This window comes from Melospiza melodia, chromosome 20 (genome assembly GCF_035770615.1).
Source record: "Melospiza melodia melodia isolate bMelMel2 chromosome 20, bMelMel2.pri, whole genome shotgun sequence".
Taxonomy (NCBI): domain Eukaryota; kingdom Metazoa; phylum Chordata; class Aves; order Passeriformes; family Passerellidae; genus Melospiza; species Melospiza melodia.
This window is the reverse complement of record NC_086213.1, coordinates 13,285,471-13,304,275: the sequence shown is the minus strand read 5'-3', so window position 1 is coordinate 13,304,275 and position 18,805 is coordinate 13,285,471. Positions and strand designations below refer to the sequence as shown.

General features: G+C 45.8%; 1 long non-coding RNA gene across 1 annotated transcript in view; it reads left to right on the top strand.

The window, feature by feature from the left end:
* The window catches only part of LOC134427594 (uncharacterized), a 45,738-nt gene that overhangs the window by 948 nt on the left and 25,985 nt on the right, over window positions 1-18,805 (top strand). The window lies entirely within an intron of this gene.

Sequence of the window (18,805 nt, the reverse complement as noted above, 5' to 3'; positions counted from 1 at the left end):
GAGCTGTGCAGAGGAATGTCACTGATTTGTAAATGTCAAACAGGCACCGAGCAGCCCACACACGAACCTCAGTGAATTCTTACCTCTGACCCGCTCGTCGGCTCCAGCAGCTGCACGGGCAGATTTAGAGCCCCTTACTGTAAGGGCTCTCATGTCTCACACAGGCTATGGCTGATCTGAAAATGTCAAAGGGGACTGAAGGTCAAAATTTCCATAAATTAGTCCCTGGCTTGCTACCTATCAAGTAATAGGATTCTCTGGCCAGTTAACACTGTGAAGTCAGGCATTCAGCCCAGCAGTTCCCCTGCAGCCCAGTTCCCCTGCCCCTCTCCTGAACTGGCTCAAGACCATGTGTGCAAAGGGAAGGAGTCTCTTCAGAGCTGCTTTCCTCCTCGGAGAAAAAAGGAGCAGGACAAAGAGACACTGGGCAGGGGTGAGTGCACTGTCCTTTTGTCCTAGAAAGCCCTGGTTTAACTTGGGGAACAGTCGAGAGGAGACTGGTTTTTCTGTTTCTTGTTTTGAGAAAATTACAATCCAACCTTTCCCTAAATAATGTATGTTTCTAAAGGTAGATTTCAGTACAACACGTGTTCAGCTCAGAAGTGGTTGTTATGGTTTAGGAGTTGCTGAGCTCCAAACAGCTGAAGACACAAAGCATTGCTGAGCATCCCCCAGCACTGGTAGGGATGTTGAATTCATTTATGAATGGCAAAACTGCTGCTGGTTCTGCGAGGCATGTGTGCACACACCTAATGTTGATATTATTATTATTATGGTTGTTGTTGTTGTTCTGCAGCACATGTGTGAGCTGTGGTGGTATTATTGTTGTTATGGTTATGATTAGTAATCTGTTTCAGGTTAGTAGTGGGTTGCTCACCCAGGCTGGAGCTCTCTTGTGCAAAGCACGGGGCAGGCAGGTGGTAAGAAATGCTCCTGTCCTGATGGTTGACTCAGACTTTGGTCAGAGTCCTCCTGGAGTCACAGTATTTTGCTCTTGGCCAGTGAAAATCAGCCTGAATGGAAATTTGGTGAAGGATTCAGTGTGCAGACACATGTATATATATGGTATGGTAGAATTATGCCAGGTGAAACAGAATTTAAATATTGCACAGTGCCCTGACAATTGAGAAAAGGAGAAAGACAACAAATTTTTCAGCTGAGGCCATGTTGCTTTACTGAAACCCTCCTTAGTTCAGCACTTCTTCATTTGCTGGAAGGAATCGCTAGGGACTGGTGCATTCCTGTGTCTTGGCCTGGGAAAAGGGAAACTGGGCCCTTGTGTGCATGGTGGGACGAGGAGAAAGGAAAAGTCTGGAGGGGAGTTTTCTGAAGCAGCTGAGTGGAGACAAACAGGTGCAAGCACAGTGGTACAAGGGCAGCAGTGTGAAGGCACAGCGTTGGGGAGAGTGGCCTCCACTACCAGCACTGTCTCCAAAGGAAAAATCCTGCCTTGCTGTGAATTTGAGTGTAAAACTGCAAATAAGTAGTAGGGAGTCAAGTAGCAGAAAACTAGGGAATATTCCAGCAGGACTGTATCTGTTAAGATTCACTCTCAGGCAGTGGTGCAATCCTGACAACAACAATTAGAGGGCTTTTTGAAGCACACATTTCTCAGAGCTTCTCCAACTTTTTTTTTTTTTCATTGATCTATTTGTTATAAAACACAAAATCCCAGGCCCAGTCCTGAAACAGGTGGGAGGTCACAAGAGAGGGAGTGTGTGGACAGTGGGGGCAGGAACCCAGACAGCCCTCCTGATGTGAGCAGCCCTGCTCCTGGATAAAAGCTGGTATCCTTCCTCAAATCCACTGGGATTCAAGCCTCTCCATGCTTTTATGAGTCCTCTGCCTTCTGTTTTCCTAGCTGTTCTCTTAGCTAGATTTGAGTACTTTAGGAATCTGCCATCCCACAGACATGGCAGAGAGTCAGCATCACGTGCTAAGTTTCCTTCCACTGCTGCCAGGCTTGAAAGACAAATACAGTGAGGGAAGAAAGAGACAGGATACAAACACCTACATCAGGACTTTTTCTGAAGCAGGCTGGGTGGCAAAACAGGAAGAATGCTAGGAATGTCCATTCTGGTTCAGTGTCGAACCCGATCCCTGAGAACACCCACAGTGTAACTCCAGTCCCAGTCAGAGTGGCTCGGGCCATGGTAGGATGTAACTGCTCTCTGGTTCCCTCCAAGGAAGAGCAGCCTTCCCTCTCTGCCATGGCTTCCTGACAATAGCGTTGAAAGGCACCAAAGCAGCAGCATCACTGAAAGGAATACGACCACAGAGCAGGATCCAGGTCTGTCAGACCCAGACTACCCCTGCCTGGCACACTGCAAGTTGATCATCTCAGCCCAAAATGATTCCAAGCATGAGGGCAGAAAATCACTGCTCACTGCGCAGGTCCAGATGTGATACAAAGAGCGGGAAGCACATCCATAGTGCTGGACCTGGAAACCACATGCCAATAATGATTAATTTTGCAGCATGGTAGCGTTCAAATCAAAAGAACCTTTCTGCCTGAAAAGCAGAGGCTATTTATCAAGAGATAAAATCACCTCCTGATAGGTCTACTCGTTTATTTTTAGGCAGCCCCTACATCAGAAATTTTTTCAACCTTGACTCCCAAATCTTGGCTGTCTGCTCCAGTGAAGGCCACGGCCCCCTCAAGTGATGGCTGCACCTGCTCTGGCCCTGCTACCCTCACCAGACAAACAGCCCTCCTAGCAGTGACTTGGAACAAACTGTCTGGCAGGAAATGGGAATGAAAAGCACAAGAATCTCCTTTTCTGGGGTCAGGAGTGCCTGTTCTTGGCAATAAATCAAAGGAAGCAAATTTCCTTTGAATAGCCTGGACTTGAACAAAGACGGTCCGTCTCCCAGACAAGGCAGTAGACTTTGTGACTGCAGGAAAGAAGGATGATCTTTGAAGAACATGCACAGGGTTGTATGAGAATGTTGCCTTTTCATATTTGACTGCAGTGTGTAGATTTGTGCCACAATCCAGACAAAAAACTCCAACTGAACACTATTACAGAACGAGCAAAGGCTCTGGAGCACAGAAAAATTATCAAGACTTCTGCTGACCCTGCTTGCCTTTGAGTAGGGTGCCACATGATGAGTGTTCAATTGCATATGGTGTCCAGCCAGATATTGTTACAGACCTGAATCAAAACACACCTCCCTGCCTTACTGCCCCAGAGAAGGAGCTGCCTGTTATCCTGTGAAATTTCCTCTGCTTGTCTGTCAGGGCTGCTGTGCTGTAATCTTGGAGGATAATCAACAGCGAAACCATTCATAAATCACAGCAAACAGAAAAGACGCCGATAGGGTCTTAAATTTCAGGCCTGTGAAGCCATCATTTCAACAATGACAGTCAAAGGGGAGATTAAGAATTCTTTTACATGGAAAAGTTTTTCTTGGAAGAGCAACCCTCTCTTTGGTTGCCTGTAACTACAGTCATGTGGATTTGATTTTTACGTGGCCCTTCTGCCCATTTGCAGGGAATGCTCTGCAGCCCCAACGGGCCTGTTCTCACACCAAACTGGCTTGTGGAGGGGCAGCAGCGGGATTGGAATAAGGCAGCAAAAATGAAGGACTAAGGCTTTGCCCAGTGCTAGCAGAGGCCAAATGGGCTGCCTGTTTGGGAGGCAGTGGCAAGATGTTCCAGATCCCTCTTGGCTCAAGTCCACCATGCCTCTGGGTCCAGCTGCAGAATGGAACTAAGACTGGTGCCTTGTTTTATGGTGCAAGTAAAGTATTTGGAGATTAACTGTACTTGCACCTCATGGTGCTTAAAGGTGTGAGGGTATTGTGAAGTCTGTTGCCAAAAAGGGAATGCAGGGCTGGATTAACACCCCACCTGGAGGGCAGGTGATTTGTTTCTGATCCAACTGGAGTCTTGGTCCAAATGAACTTGCCCTGTTCATTTGGACCAAGTGCTGTGCTAGGAAGAAAGGAGGGAGACTGCACAGTTCTTGCCTTTCCTGCTGTGGATGTTGACTAGCAGTGAGAGCCTGGAGAAGATGCAAGGGGAGCAGAGGAGGAAATACCAAGTGGTGGAATACAGTCTGTATGCATCTACTGTGCTTCCTTCAGAGAGTCCTCCATTCAGAGTGGAAACAAGGTGGCTCTCTGCTGCTTTGTTTACTCTCCCTGATTTCTAGACAGACTCTGTGCTTTCTACTTACTTCTGCTTTTCTAGCCTGCTTAATCCTGTGACAAGCAAGGGAAAATATCAGAAAAATATCACAGTGGGAAGGATGCTTCTGTTCTATGCATGATTAAAGAAGAAGAGAACACCAAAAGGTACTCGGAAAAATTAAAAACTCTTCAAAAAAGCAAGCGTTTCATAGCTTAACATTTCCTGGAATTTTTTAAATGGAAGACGCATGGATAACTGAGGATAACTCTCCCCTAGAAAATAAAACACATCTCTTTATTTCAGATTTTTCTTGTAAGCAATCATTTAAAACACAGGACCAGAGCAGAGATGTAAAGCCTCACTGAACAGCTTAGAGATGAAATTCTTGACTCAACAAATAGGTGTCATTATAAGAACTCTTACAGTTCATATTCTTGGCTAGCCTGTTGTGATAGTGTTGTGTCTCTTTGATTTATGACACATTATTCCCTCCTGTAATGTCTAACAGTCAACGGCACATTTCTCCTCCAGCTATCCACCCCATTTAGCACGTTTATAAAGCTTGGAAGGACAACAACAGCTCTCAAATTGCCTGTTGGGATGGGGCACGTTGAAAACGGCATGACGCAGTGACACGTGATGGACAATGGGGGAGATGTTCTCTTAGCTCTATTTCCTCCTGCTCTAAATCAGGTATGACATGAAAGAAATTATTTGGCACCATATGGTGACCTGAGGATTGGAAGGCCGTCTCCTTCCAAGAGCAGTAGCTGTCAACCTGTCACTTGTGGAAGAAAACCAAGAAAAGCAATTCTAGTCAGCTTAAATTCACTGTAGAGGAGCTGTGTTGCTGCTGAGAGTCCACAAATGGGGGGAAAGTCAGAACTCACTGTCCTAACTTTTCAAGTTAAAAGTCTTTGGTTCCCGTGTCTAAGCTAATATCCCACTGAAAACCAACCTGAACATCTCTCCTAGTGAAAGAGTGGGAGCTGAGAATGGAGCCTTCCTGAAGGATATCGGTCCATAGATGCTGTAACTCAGTGAATTCGTTGTTGGAGGTCATTTGCTGAAAAGTCTCCTACTTGTTTATTCTCATCAGCAGGCTCTTAGCAGATCCCTCACAGACAGCCTTCCCCTGAGGCTGCCTAGAGGCGAGCCTGCATCACTGGAATTCACTCAGCCTTTTCTGATTTCTATAATCAGAGGCAGAAAGAGCCTGACCTCTGTGTGGTGCTCAGAGGGACTGACCTGTGTCCCTCTCGTCAGTTCTGCCCGTGCTGTATCCAGCTGCTCAACAGATGGGGCTGAGCCAAACCCCCCAGCACGGGATTCAGGCTTGGCCAGGCTGGCCAGTCAGAGCTCTCTGCACTCACTGAATTGCCATCAAGGTTTCGGCATTGGTGGAGGGCCAGGTGTGGTCACCTGTGCCCTGGCAGCTGGGCTGAGACCACTGGAGTCATCAGCCAAATTACCTTGAATTGATGACCTGCAGACTTAAAGCTCTGCAACTCAGTTCCCATTATGCACCCAGCTCCCATTTCCTTTTGTATTTCTCTCATAGAAAAGTAACAGGAAAAGCTATTACTGGCTTTATGAAATGTAAGTTCTTACAGTGTTTCCTATAAGACTTCAAGCAACTCCTTGTTAAAGCAGATAAGTTAATCTGTCTTTTGATTCAGGTCACAGTATGCTTTCAGCTTTAAATCACCACAGCACAGTAACTAATGGCATTTGCCATAGAAATGATGTTGAAAAAACAAGGAATCTGGGCAATTACTAGATGTATATTCCTGGTGAAAACAACCCACATAAAGACAGTGTCAGGGAAAAGGATGATTGATCATCTGGATTTTGCTCCCTTGTGCTTTCTTGCCCACTTTCTCCACAGTGTACTATTAACTGTTGTACAATTATGGTAATGGAACCTGCCAGTGGACTTTGCCACGTGAGGGACTCGGGCACTGTCAGGAGGGGCTCAGCAGGGTTTTTTATCCATGCAGGCTGAAACTGCACAGCCAGAGCACTACAGTCCCTTCAGGCATTCAACTTTCAAACATACCAAAGTAAGAGTTTTACCAGAGGTGGGTTTTTTCCACTTTGAATTCTTGATAGAATGCTGTACATTCCAGTCTTGTCTCAGAGCTCATTAAAGTCAATGTAAAGACTTCTGGTGACTTTAATTAGCAGTGGTCTGAACCCTAAAGCTGATCAAAACTCCCACCAAACTGTAAATATGGAGGTGTTCTGTTTGCATTGCAGATATAATATTTGGCTACAAGGCAGGGATGCTTGGAACTGTTTTCTCTATGCTCTCTGTGTGTCTTTCAGATGCCTGGTAGTTTTACTGGATTGTTTTTAATTATAGTTTTTTTTATTAGGTTAAAAGAAATCGCCAGTTTCAATCTCAGTGTAAAACAGAAGCAACTGACTGCTCCTGAAGTCAATGAGTGAAATTTGCTTCTCTTACAGTAGGTGTAGTTTTGTTCAGCTGTTGGCCACTGGTGTGAGAGAGTTTGTTCTCATGGTACGTCTGCTCCACCCACATGCCACAGCCCCATGGAAAAAGTTCTAATGCTGAACCTGCACTGTGGATTTTGCAGTGTGCAGGGCCAGTCCATGAAGCAATGGAAAGCAAAGAAAATCAATGTGCAATAGAAAAAAAGTGCAATACAGAGAGATTTTATTTCAAGCCTGTTCAAGGGAAAAAAAAAACTCAGGGACAAACCCAAAGCTTTGCTGGATGGTATTGTTCTGAACTGCCTTTGGAAAGGTGTGTCACTTGTTCTCTAGGCTGCCACAACACCCTGGGATGCTGTAAAAATAGCTGGCAGTACCTGACTGACAGGCAGGAGACGTGTGACCCTAAATTATGGTGTTTTCCTTCTCATGATGAAATGAATGCTGCCTTAGACAGAGGCTGAAATACATCTGTTTGCGGTGGGAGTGCCATTTTAGACCCGTTTCTTTTTGAAACTGGGGTTGGAATTGCCAGGGATCAGCAGAGCTATGGGCTCACAAAGAGGGCACTGTCTTTGAGGAATCTTTACATAAGCCCTGCATGACCAAGGCAACAGGAGTTTGCACAGCTGCTGCTGGAAGCAAACGTACTTTTAGCTGACCTGAGCTGATGACTTTGGGCGTTAAATCTGACGCTTTCCAGATGTACAGACCTCTCCTGCCATAGTCCCCAAACATTCAGTCCCCAGGTAAAAAGGAAAATAATAACAATAATAATAGCAATAGTAAAAAGGCATTTATAAATACCACACTGTGGTGTGTATTCCAGACCTGACATTTATAGGTTGCATGGTCCAGTTCAAAGGTGAGTGGCATTATCTTCTCTAAGAGCTGTGTTTTGAACTACACTTGATTCAGAGCTAATTAGTGCTGCATCTGTCTTGCTTCTCATCTCTGGTGAAGCACCTTGTTCAGAAAAGGTGGCTAAATATCCAGATGTGTTGGGAATTGGCAAATAACTGTCTGTGAGCATAAGACCCCAGGGAATAGCCCTGAATCTTTGCTGAGCCTGAAGCATTCACAGGACAAAGGCATCTTGCCAAATAATCAGAACATTAAGTTTTGTGCTTCATGGCAAAACAAAACCATGCACATCAAGGGACAGGTTTACAAGTGGGGATGGGATGGGATGGGATGGGATGGGATGGGATGGGATGGGATGGGATGGGATGGGATGGGATGGGATGGGATGGGATGGGATGGGATGGGATGGGATGGTTGTGCAATATTGTCACTGGACAGGTGGCTGGGAATGGGCTGGCTGCTCCCCCACCCCCTGTCCTGACTCTGTGTGTGCTGCTGCAGGCTGGGAGTTGTGCTGTGGAAGTCACTGCTGGCTGCACAGCAGGCTCTGGGTTGACACTGTTCACTTGATTCTCAGAAGGAAGTGGAACCTCATCCTTGCTCCAGACCCAGCATAAATTGCTTTCCTCCCTAGACTGGTTATTTTTAACAATAATTCCTGCCCTCGTGCATCTCTGCAGCCTTTGGATGTTCATAGGGAGGGTGATTAAAGGGCGTGGGGTGCTTGAAGAGGATCATTTATTTTATTCCATTTTATTTAGGTGTGGTATTCATAAAGGCTCTAAAATTGGCAGTGAGAGAAAGGCACATATTCTTCTGTACTGGAGACTGCCCCAAAACAGACAGACAGCTGCAGCCCAGCCTCTCCTTATTTTCCCTGCCAGTTCTCTCAAGCATGACCTGGTTTGAGGACCACCTTCAGTGAGATCAAAAGGTGATTTTCCCTGTGCTTGCACCACATGCCACTTCACTTTCACGCCACCTGTCAGCTGGGTGCCAAGTGAGACAGCAATGAATTCTGGCCTCCCTGACTTGAACCATGAACATCTCCAGGAAAGATAACAATGCAGTGAAGGTGAAATTAGATCTGAGAGCCTGCAAAGCCCTAGAGATGTGTTCTTGCCATGGTGAGCTGAGGCACCCAGGGAAATGGTTACTCAGAACTCTCTCTCATCAGCTGCGGATTCTTTAATCTCTCCTCCCTGGTGTGTTGCATGTCATCATGTGAAAGGATCCTGGAAATACAAAGGCATTCAGTAGCAGAGAACATGGCTGTTTGGTGCTCATTTCTGCAGGACTTTTCAGCTACAGAGCAGTAAGCTTCTCACATCTTCCTTCCTTCCTTGCCTTTCTTGCTTTCTTAATAACAGCAGTGCAGTCAAAGGGAGATTTGCTCTCTTGAAACCTTTGTTTTTCTCTCTGGCTGTCATGAAACACCCATGTTTCCAAATTTTTCATGGGATAAAATTTCAAAACATCTTGCTTTGCAGAGGGATATAAGTTTTGCTCCAGCATTTTTTGATCAAAAGTTCTGGTATGCTCCAAATTGACGTGTTTCACTTCAGTTTGTTCAATTAACCCTGAAAGCTTTGCTTTAGCTCCACTCAATGCTGAACATCAGCCTTGAATTGGATTTCCTTCTAGCAGCTCTCATGCAGTAACTTAATACCTGTATTTTTCAGGGGACAATGTGTAGCTGCTGTGATGTCTCACAGACCTTAAGAGTCTCTGCATCATGGCAGATTGAGTCCTCGAGGAAACAGCCTGCAGAAAAGATGAGACATCTAAACCACAGCCCACTGAGACTGTGTACTTATAGGAAAATGAGGTTTTAATGGTTTATTGAACCATTCAAACCAAAACATAGTTTCTGATTTTGTTCCAACTGGCCTTGAAGAAAATACTTCTTCTTGACTTTTCTTAATTGAAAAAAAAAAGGGGTGTTTTTATTTCTCTATTGTGAAAGGAAAGAAGGTTCAAAATCAGGATGTTTTTCTCCCTGAAAATTTCAATTTTGTGAAAACTGCCTCTTTACTGGGCAGCCTTCCCAAAGGGAATCCCCAGCCAGCCCCAGTGCTAATATCAGTGCACAGTGTTTGGAGCTGATCCAAAGGTCATTCACGCCATTAGACATTTTTATCGTGGACTTGAATAAACTTTGGACCAGGCTCTTTTGGCAAGAGCATGCACAGTCTGGAAACCTAAAAATAAATCCTGATTTGGAGCCATCCACAGCTTTTCAGTCACCATGATGGTACATTGGTATGAGCTTGTCAGAGAGGTGATGAGATGATCTGGTCTCCTCTCTGGCCAGAAAATCTTTAGCTGTTTGTTGAAATAAACTAGGGAGAAGATGGTGTTCCACAAGCTCAGTGTTAAGATCTCTTGGTGAAGAATTTTCCTGTGAAGCATCAACCCTGGAAGGTTGAGATAGAAGGTGTTGTCTCAAGGGATGATCTGGTTTTCTCTTCAAGAAGATTTTCAGCAGTAGTAGCTCCTGGAATATGTAAGATTGTCATCCTCAGTCCTAGGAAATTGAGAGGACCCTCCATGATGCAGTTTTTTGCAGCAGTACTTTTGGGAGCCAGCAAAATGGGCTGTGCCAGAAGGGAAGAAAAAGGACAGAATTTACACTTTTTCTTGTTTGTCTCCTGTCCATGATCTGAGATGTTCACAGGAATCCAGGGTGAGAAGAAAACCCTTGGTAACAGTAAATCTCTATCCTGCCATTCACCATCACTGTGCACCATGAAGGGATAGCTCTGAACTTCTGACAGGGAATATCATGCTGTAATTACCATGTCTAAACCCTTTCACCTGGAGTTCACTCCAACTCTCTACAATGACCTGAGTCAGATCTGTGTGTGGAAAAAGCAAAGTGTTTCCAGCATCTCAGTTTTATTTCTACTGGCACAAGTGTTTCCTTGTGTCTGGTGCTGCTTGCTGGCTGATGAACCCTTGGCTGAACACAAATAACTGGTCACTTGCTGAGGTTGTATAAGTGGCCACATGAGGGAGAAGGATGGAGAAAGTTAGAGGCCCTTAGGTGGCAGTGGGCTTGCTTGTGCCTGCAGGCTGTGGTCCTAATTCCCACAGTGCTGGTGACAGCATCCTGCTGGAGCAATGCTGGTGGCTGTGGTCAAGCCATCAGGAAGTCCATCCAAAGGGCTCCATTTCAACTAGTTGTTCTATTTCCTTCCTATATATCTTTTTCTGTCCATCTGGGTATCAGATACTTTGTTTTCTGTCCACAACAGGAAGGAGTTTGCCCTCTCCATGAGGTTTGTAGCCACCACTATTTCTGTGGGTCCTTCATAATTTGTTGCTGTGATTCTCCTGCTTCCCAAGACAGCTCCCTCAGCTGCAGCAGTCCCTGTTTAAGGGTGTTAAGTTGTGGCAGTAATAATGCTGGCCCTGGTGAGAATACAAATGTGTAGTTTGTTGATCCTGGCCTGCAGAGCAGTACTACTGCCTGGCAACTACACCACAAGAGCTGGCAGGCAGACTGATTTCCAGCTCACTGCTCTGAAAGGGGAAAGGGTGTTTTCAAATTTCTTCTTTCCCTCCGTCTGCTCCAAGTCAGATCCTGCCAGGAAGCTTTGGAGAGAAGCTCTGGTGTTCATCTGCGCCTCCCAAGCTGAGTGTGATGGCCAGGCTCTTTCTCCAGCACTTGGATACCCAGCAGAATTTACTGGGTCTCAGCAGTGGGTGGGGATCACTGCAGGCTGAATATGAACAGCATGTGGGGCAGTGAAGAACTGAGGTCCTGACAGAACATGGTTTTGGGGGACTCCTGCCAGAAGTGGGGGTCATTTCTAATCATCCACTGGTCAAACAGGCTAATTCTAAAAGCAGAAGCTGGGTTCCAGATGCTCGTGTGGTCACACATTGCAGGGAGCATCACACACTGGTTACCCATCACTGAAGAACTGAAGCACACACCAAAAATGCTTGGCTGAATCAGGATGTGCTTAGATGTCCTGTGGATTACTGTGAATTACCCTCTGAAGGACATCAGGGACACGTTCTGGACTGGCAGCATGTCACACCTCCACTCTGCATTGCCCAAGGATGTGAAGTAATTCGATACCTCAAGAGGGAAAGATGCATTTCCGTCCTGTACCACTGATATTTTCTGAATCTACACCGTTCCATCCAGGTCCTCTGGGACACCCAGGGACACCTTACATTCAGTTATTCTAAGGTTGTATTTGGTACCTGGTTTAATGGGACTGTCCTGTCTGACAGGGAGAGGCAGGAACTGTAGAGAAATGGAGCTTATGAGCCATGTCTGTTGTTGGCACTTTGCCACCACCTCCTCTACAAGGAAACCTGCAAATCCTTTTTGGGAGCAGCATCTTGTCCTAAGCACAATCATGTGTTCACTACATAGAGCACTTAAATGTGTGTGTGTGTGTGTGTGTGTGTGTGTGTGTGTGTGTGTGTGTGTGTGTGTGTGTGTGTTAGGGGCCAGCTTTTCATTGAAGCCTGGTCCCGTTTCAGTCTCTCTTCCTGAATGTTCAGTGTTCAGAGGCCTGAGCTAAATATGAGTGAAAATGTGCCAGGGGGCTTTGTTGGGGTTGCTCACCAGCAGAACAACGATGCCAGCAAATTAGGGAGAAAACAAGCACCACCTGATTTGTTCTTGCCCAAGGGCAACACTCATTTATGCATCCTGTTTGCTCCATATAACATGGGTACACATATGCTACCGTGTCCAACCAGCTACAAAAATGCTGTGGATCCTTGGGGGCCCTAGGGAGGCCTGGCATCATCCCTTCTCAGGATGTCAGTGAAATGTTTACATCCATGAGGCACAGTGTGAATTACACATTGCTCCATAGCTGAGCTTTCTGATTTAGTTTAGGGTGGGGCAAATGCGGAGCACAGAACAGCCCTCATGCACATGTTCTTGTGTTTCTTTGAAATGTTTAAATTATCTGCAGGGCTCCATAAGGAAGCAAAGCCCCAATGCAATGGAGTTAAGGTGACACTGCTTCCTATCTGCCCAGGGATAATGGTTTAAGTGCAATCTCGTGATCTATGAATTTTAGGTAGTTTTTTCTTTAATTCACCTTTTACAGCAATATCAACTCCAGCCTTGTCAGTTTGTAGTATCAAATTTACATGTCAGTATCAAATTTATCTGTCAGTGTTGGTGTAGATGATAAAAAAGCCTCCACACCTTACAGCAGCAGCATGAGTTAGGTTTGGAACTGGGTTGGGATGGGATGTCAGTTTGCACAAAATACACCCAGGAACACTTCCCCTCCCCTCAGGGAACAGCCACCTCAGGGTGAAAGGCAGCAGCTGTTCCATGCTTCACATAAATAGTGACAGAAGAATGTATGGCTGAAACTTCAGAGGGGGAATCTATGTTGGCAAGAGTTAATTGCCCTGTTTGCAAATGGTCTAAACAGAAAGGTTAATGCCCAGGGATTGTACGGCACAACCTTGATTTTCCATCTGCTTTGATGTCTCAATTAGTAGAACTCAGGGCAAGGGCAAGGGGGAGCAACTCCTTGGATGTTTCCAGCTTTTTTGGGGGGGAAGAAAAAAAAGGTTTATTTATTAGAATAGACAGGTCACAATTTAACTGAGAGATTGTTAAAGGAATTCAGAGCCTGTGGGATTTATGACAAGGTGATGAAAGAGGAACTCTGATAGTTACTCAATAAGCTTCTTTTTCCAAGAACATAAAGTTTAAAAAAAATAAATTTAAAAATGAGGATTTTTTTTTTTATGAATGGGTTCTTGTGGTGTGCAGGCTGCTAACACTATCAACATTGTTTCTGGGGAACTCCAGGCATCTAATCAATCTTCATTCTGTAAGAAAACGTTCCAAATTATACGAAAACCACATGGCTTCTCCTGTTTGTAGGGAAAAACCTGACCTGACCCCATCTGTGCTCCAGAATGGCTGAGTTCCCACCTTAGGACTAATTCCAGCAAGAGCTGTGATCCATTTCCATTGTCCTAGCACACAGAAGAAGGCACTTTGTGTGAAGACACAGCTTTCCTTAGGCTCCCAGTGAGGGAGCTGATCCAAGGAACGTGTGGAGGGAAGGATGGGACTGGGATCATTACCATGGACATCCAGGCCATTCCAGGCCGTTCGTGTCTTTCTAATTATCTGCCTGAGCTTGTTTCCCCTGCAGCCTCCTCGCTGCCAGATCATTCCCACAGGTTCCATTTCTGTGTCAATGCTGGCACGCTGTCTGCCCTGCTCCAGCACTGCCCAGTGGGAGGCCAGCCCTCGCTGCCTGCTTCCACAGGGCATCCTGCAATCCTGCTCTAAACTGCACAGGGGCTGGGAGCAGCCACCTTTCATTTGACCTTTCTACACACAGACATCATGCCACAGGCATGGCGGGTGTAAAATAAATATTTGTTATATGTGTATCTGTAAAAACGCAAGTTCACAAAGCAAAATGCATTTTTTCCTTTGAAGAAAAGAGAGTTCTGCTGAAAAGATGTTATCCTTTGAATACTAGTAGTTTGTGTGATAAATTATCCTGCTGTTTCCTCAAGATCTTGTGCTGTGCATCCTGGTCACTAGTTTCAAAGCCTGGTTCAAACCAAAGCAAACTGCAACAAGTCATCTCTGGAAAGCAACTGAGCTGTGAGAAGCTCTGGAGATCAAAAGAAAGAAGCTACTGACAAGAAAATTAGTTGGCTCTTTAGACATAGGCTGCAGTTACAGGGCTTGCTTCCAGTTTCCAAACTTCGGCAAACATAGGAGACAATTTTAGATTCTACATCTTGGCATATAAGAATGAGAAGCAATGTGTAAATAAAATTAAAGGCAACGTGATGTAGCAGAGCACTGGGATCTCAGGTGGCTGGACTAGCTGGGTCATGGGAACCTCTCTGTGTTTCATTTTTCCAGAGGACATCCTGCTCTTTTGCAGCAGACTTTGGCAGACAGCAGGATTAATTAATATAAGAAAATAATCCTTCACATAAGAAAATCTTTTTCATGCATCCTTGCATAAAGAAACCCTTCTTTAGTTGCTTATAGCACAAACTGCCATCACAAGAACTGAAATTTGTTTTCCTTCTTGTACCGCTGCTGTCCCTGCCCTGATTAGCCTCACCTGGGGTGGTCATTAGCCCCGAGGGCATCAACGGTCCCTGATGGCCCTGAGAGCCTCACCTGGGGTCTCCACCCAAACTCCTCCTATGGGGTGGGCCCTTGAATCCAGCTCAGCTCGGACCTGAGGCTCTCCCCTCTCTCCAAGCAGCGCTGTAGGGATGGCTGCTCATGGTCTTAGCTGATGTGGTCCCTAAATCGCTGACTGTTCTTGTCCTGACCTTGGATGTTCCTTGACCTTGCTTGGTGCTGACTGGGCTGTGTCTGACCCTGCCCTGCACTCCCAGGCTGTGCTGCGGATTCAGCTGAAGCTGGCTGCCACCTCCCCTGCTCTGCTCACTGCTCTCAGGTATGCTGGGGCTGCTTGGCACAGGCCTGGCACTGCTGGCCTTGGTACTCTGCTTGGGGTTTGGCTCCCTCTCCTGAAAGGAGCAGCAGGCTTTTGACAAACCCTCATGCAGAAGATGCCCAGTTAGCAAAGGGACTGTTGTGAATAATTGTAGCCTTTCAGGTCACAGCACTCTCAGGCTTTACTGGCTTTCCTGGTCAGATCTGCTTCAGGCTCTGTTTCAGGACTGGCTCTTTCTTCCCTCTGTCTGTGGGGAGCAGCAGGTGTCTGGAGAAGTCTGGCAGAGCCTGATGCTTCATGGGTTGGTGACATATTACTGAGTCCATCAGGCTGCTGCAGCTGACTCATGTCACCTGCCCTTTGCAGCCTATCCAGGGGCCACACGGCTGAGGACCTTTCCTTTGGCATTTAAAAAAAATAAATATAATTAAATCATCCAGGCAGCTGTATGGAGCTGCTTCTTGTGTGCATATCTAAGTCACATCTGGATTGTTGGACAAGATATCCATAATGTCACCCTCCTGCCTCAGCCTAGCAGTGCCAATGCCCCAGCACAGTGCCTGCCTGGACCTGGCAGCACAGATGTCCCCCACCTGTGCCTTGGCTCTGCGTGGCCTCACAGGGTTAGCTAGTGAGTAGCTCCAGGGTCTGGTGCATGGCTCTTTATTCCCACAAAAAAGGGAGAAGGAAAATAAGTCCTCTGAGGTGAACCTGCCTGTACAAATGTTTTCCTATTTGAATGTTTTCTGAAATATAAAACACCTGCCATCTGGGTAAATACACCTCAAGGAGAAAGGGGTAGTGTCTGGGGCAGGTAAGCCTGCCTGGACCTTCTCAAACACATTTGGAAAAACACAGTCAACTGGAAAATCCTAAATATTGTTGCTTCAGCACGGCTGCACTAGTCTTTGCTGCCCAGAAAGCTTTGGTAACGAGCATTCATATGACCAAACCAAAATATTTCGTGGTATGTACAGGCTCAAAAATCTCTCAGTGGACCAGTCTGTCTTATCTGTGGCAGAAACAACTTCCAAGGCTGTTATCTGAATGCTGTGCTGAAAGCAATGTGGTCTAGGTGAGGGATGGAGAAAAACTTTACTATATCCTGGCATCCCTCTAGCCTTGGACCAGGTTTACTCCTCTCTTGACAATCAGTTTATATTTTTTTCCTGGCTCTGGTGCCACTAAAGGCCCTGGCATTCAGTGTGCAGCACAGCAACCCTGAAAATGTACAAAGCAAAGGTGGGTCAGGGAATGCTGAAGGCATTGTAGTTTAGATGGCTGCAGAAGCAGTGGCACATGTCCCCTCATTGCTGTTCCTGAGCCATGTGAGCAAGTGGCTTATCCTAGGTCAAAACTGGGGCAGGGTGAAGCCTGGATTGCCTGACTGCTGCTTTTTTACTTCCCACCCTGCAGGCTATGAAAAAACACTATGATTTTATTTATCCAGGAGACCAAGGCTGCTCTGACAGCCAGACTGGTTCCCTGAATGAGGAAAAAAAAAGAGGCATGTTTTTGAACTCTTTCTGTGGAACACACATGCCTTGCTCTCTCCTTCTTAAATATCATCAAGGAAAGTTGAGAAAATTCAGAAAGAAATGTGTTTTGAGCGTTCCTTGTCTACCTTCAGTGTGTTTTTGTTTCTTTCCAAAACAGTTAGATTTCCAGACAAAAAGAGTTGGGACTTTACTTTGAGTTTCTTGGCTCTTCTCAGTTCATGTTTCCCTGGCCATTCCTTCATTCAAACAGAGGCTTTTGTACATAGTATATGAAGTTGAACCGAGGGCAAATATTATTACAGTCTCATGTTCTGAACTGACACCAACCAAGCCTCCCTCTGCAGTGCTCCAGCAGGATTTCATGTCAAGTTGTTCCCCTGCTCCAGAGGTCTGACTGTGCCCTTCTTCAGGGCAGTCATCTGAGTCTCTGGCTCTGCAGGGCAGGACTGAGCAGGGCTGTTCAGAGAACACTCCCTGCCCAGCTCAGACTGGCTTGCACAGCTGAAACCCGGGTGCTTTGTCTGGGCAAGGCGAGTGCTGAGACTTTCAGTGGCCTTCAGAGTCAGAAGAGGGAAAGCAGCAGTTAGATCTGGCTGTGGATGGGGAGCAGGACAGAGTTCAGAAATTAAAGTGGTTTGAAGGAAAGGCACTTCCCCAGGGACAGGGTGGAAAGAAATACCTGGAGGATAACATCCAAGACCAGCCTTGAAGCTGCTAATAGTCTCTTCATTATCTCTCCCTACTTTCATCTGACTCTTTTACCATTTTGCCTTTTCTTGAGGCCTTCCTCTTTCAGCTGTTCCACTAATTACTTCCTTGCTTAACTTTGAAGCCCTGCATGGCTGTTACTTATTTTCCCTTTCAGCTGATTGATTGTTTTCATCCTTTGCTCTCCTCTTCAGCAGCAGCAAAAAGATGGCAAGCAGAGATGTGAGTAAAGGAGGCTAAGCTAGTGAGGAAAGAAGTTCTATTCCTTTGAGGAGACTCTGGATCTAGTCAAATATTCCTGCAGTAGCAACAGTTTTGCATCTGAGGAAACTGCCCTGAGACATGTCACTGTGGTGGAGTACTTTTTGTAAGAAATTTTTGGTGAGTGTTTTGGAGTTATGTTTTTCCCACTTAAGCCTTTGGAACTTGGGATTTAACAGAAGTTATAGGTACTAGTAAAGCCCTAAAATGTACTGAAGTGCTGGATTTGATACTGGGAGAGGGAATTCTGTATGGCTGCCCCTGGGCTTTAGGAAAAGGGCATGAAGGAAAAGAGCATTATGACCCAACAACTGCAATAACTATCCAACTGCTCACCCTGCCCTGGTCTTTTGTGTCCCTGTCAATGTTCTTGTTGACCCAAACCTTTCTCTGCTTTGGAGCTTATGGTTCAAATGCAGCCCTTGCCCCTCTGATGGGAGCCTTCATGCAGATGTACCTGGGTGTGGGTCTGGCTCTCCCTGGGAGCTTCTTGGTGCGACTGCTGTCCCCTGGGAGCTGTTCTGGCAGGGCTTCTTTAATCTTGTGCACTTTGGAAAGTTTCCAGACTGTCTTTTTCTGCCCCCTTGCAGACTCACAGCTAATATGCACATTGCTTTAATTTGTTCTTCAAATGAAACCCAATTATACCTGTAGGTGCCTGGCTGTTAAGGCAGCAATTTACTTCATGGTAGCTTAGTGTGTTTTTTAAATGCCTGGTTTGCTGTGGGGTGTCTGTTCATTGCAAGGCTGTGCAAACCTGTAAAACAGCACTGGAAAGAATTTCTTAAGGGGAATAAAAGAGGCTCAAGGTGAACCATGCTTCTTCTGTTTACCCATAGGGCCATAAAAGAACTAAAGTGTTGGTTCTGCTTTACAAGCTTTTCAAATTTGTGGACTCTCTCATCGTTGGTTTGTGTATTTTTTAAGGATTTGGAGAGGGAGAGGGACATTGCCTTCTCTCTGTATTTTCTATGTGGTACCAGTGTGGATTGTGTGAGGTGGGATGAGCTTCAAGTGTCAAAGCATCTCTAATCTCAAAACATCTTTTCCAGCCTCTCTGCTGACATTGCATTTTCTCATGTCCTGTGCTTCATCTTGCACCTGATTTGGGCTGACTCTGCCCACATAAACTAAGTTCCCTGGTAGAGACTGGATTTTTAAATCCCAAGAATTTTCCTGAATGACCTAAAAAAAAAAACCCAAAAAAGCAGAAGTCAAGTGATTCAGGTCATACATGTTGGCTGCTGACCCGTGTGGTAGCTAGAAGGGGTGATGTTCAGATATTCAGATGCTTTTTGGCTCTCATTTGCCCAAGTTTGTCGTCACTTCTCTGCTCCTCCAGAGCTGAAGGCAGCAAAGATGGACACTCCAGATGGAGGCCTGCTTTGCCAGGGCTGTTGAGACTTGCTGAACAGATTGGATGTGTGTGTTCATCCTGG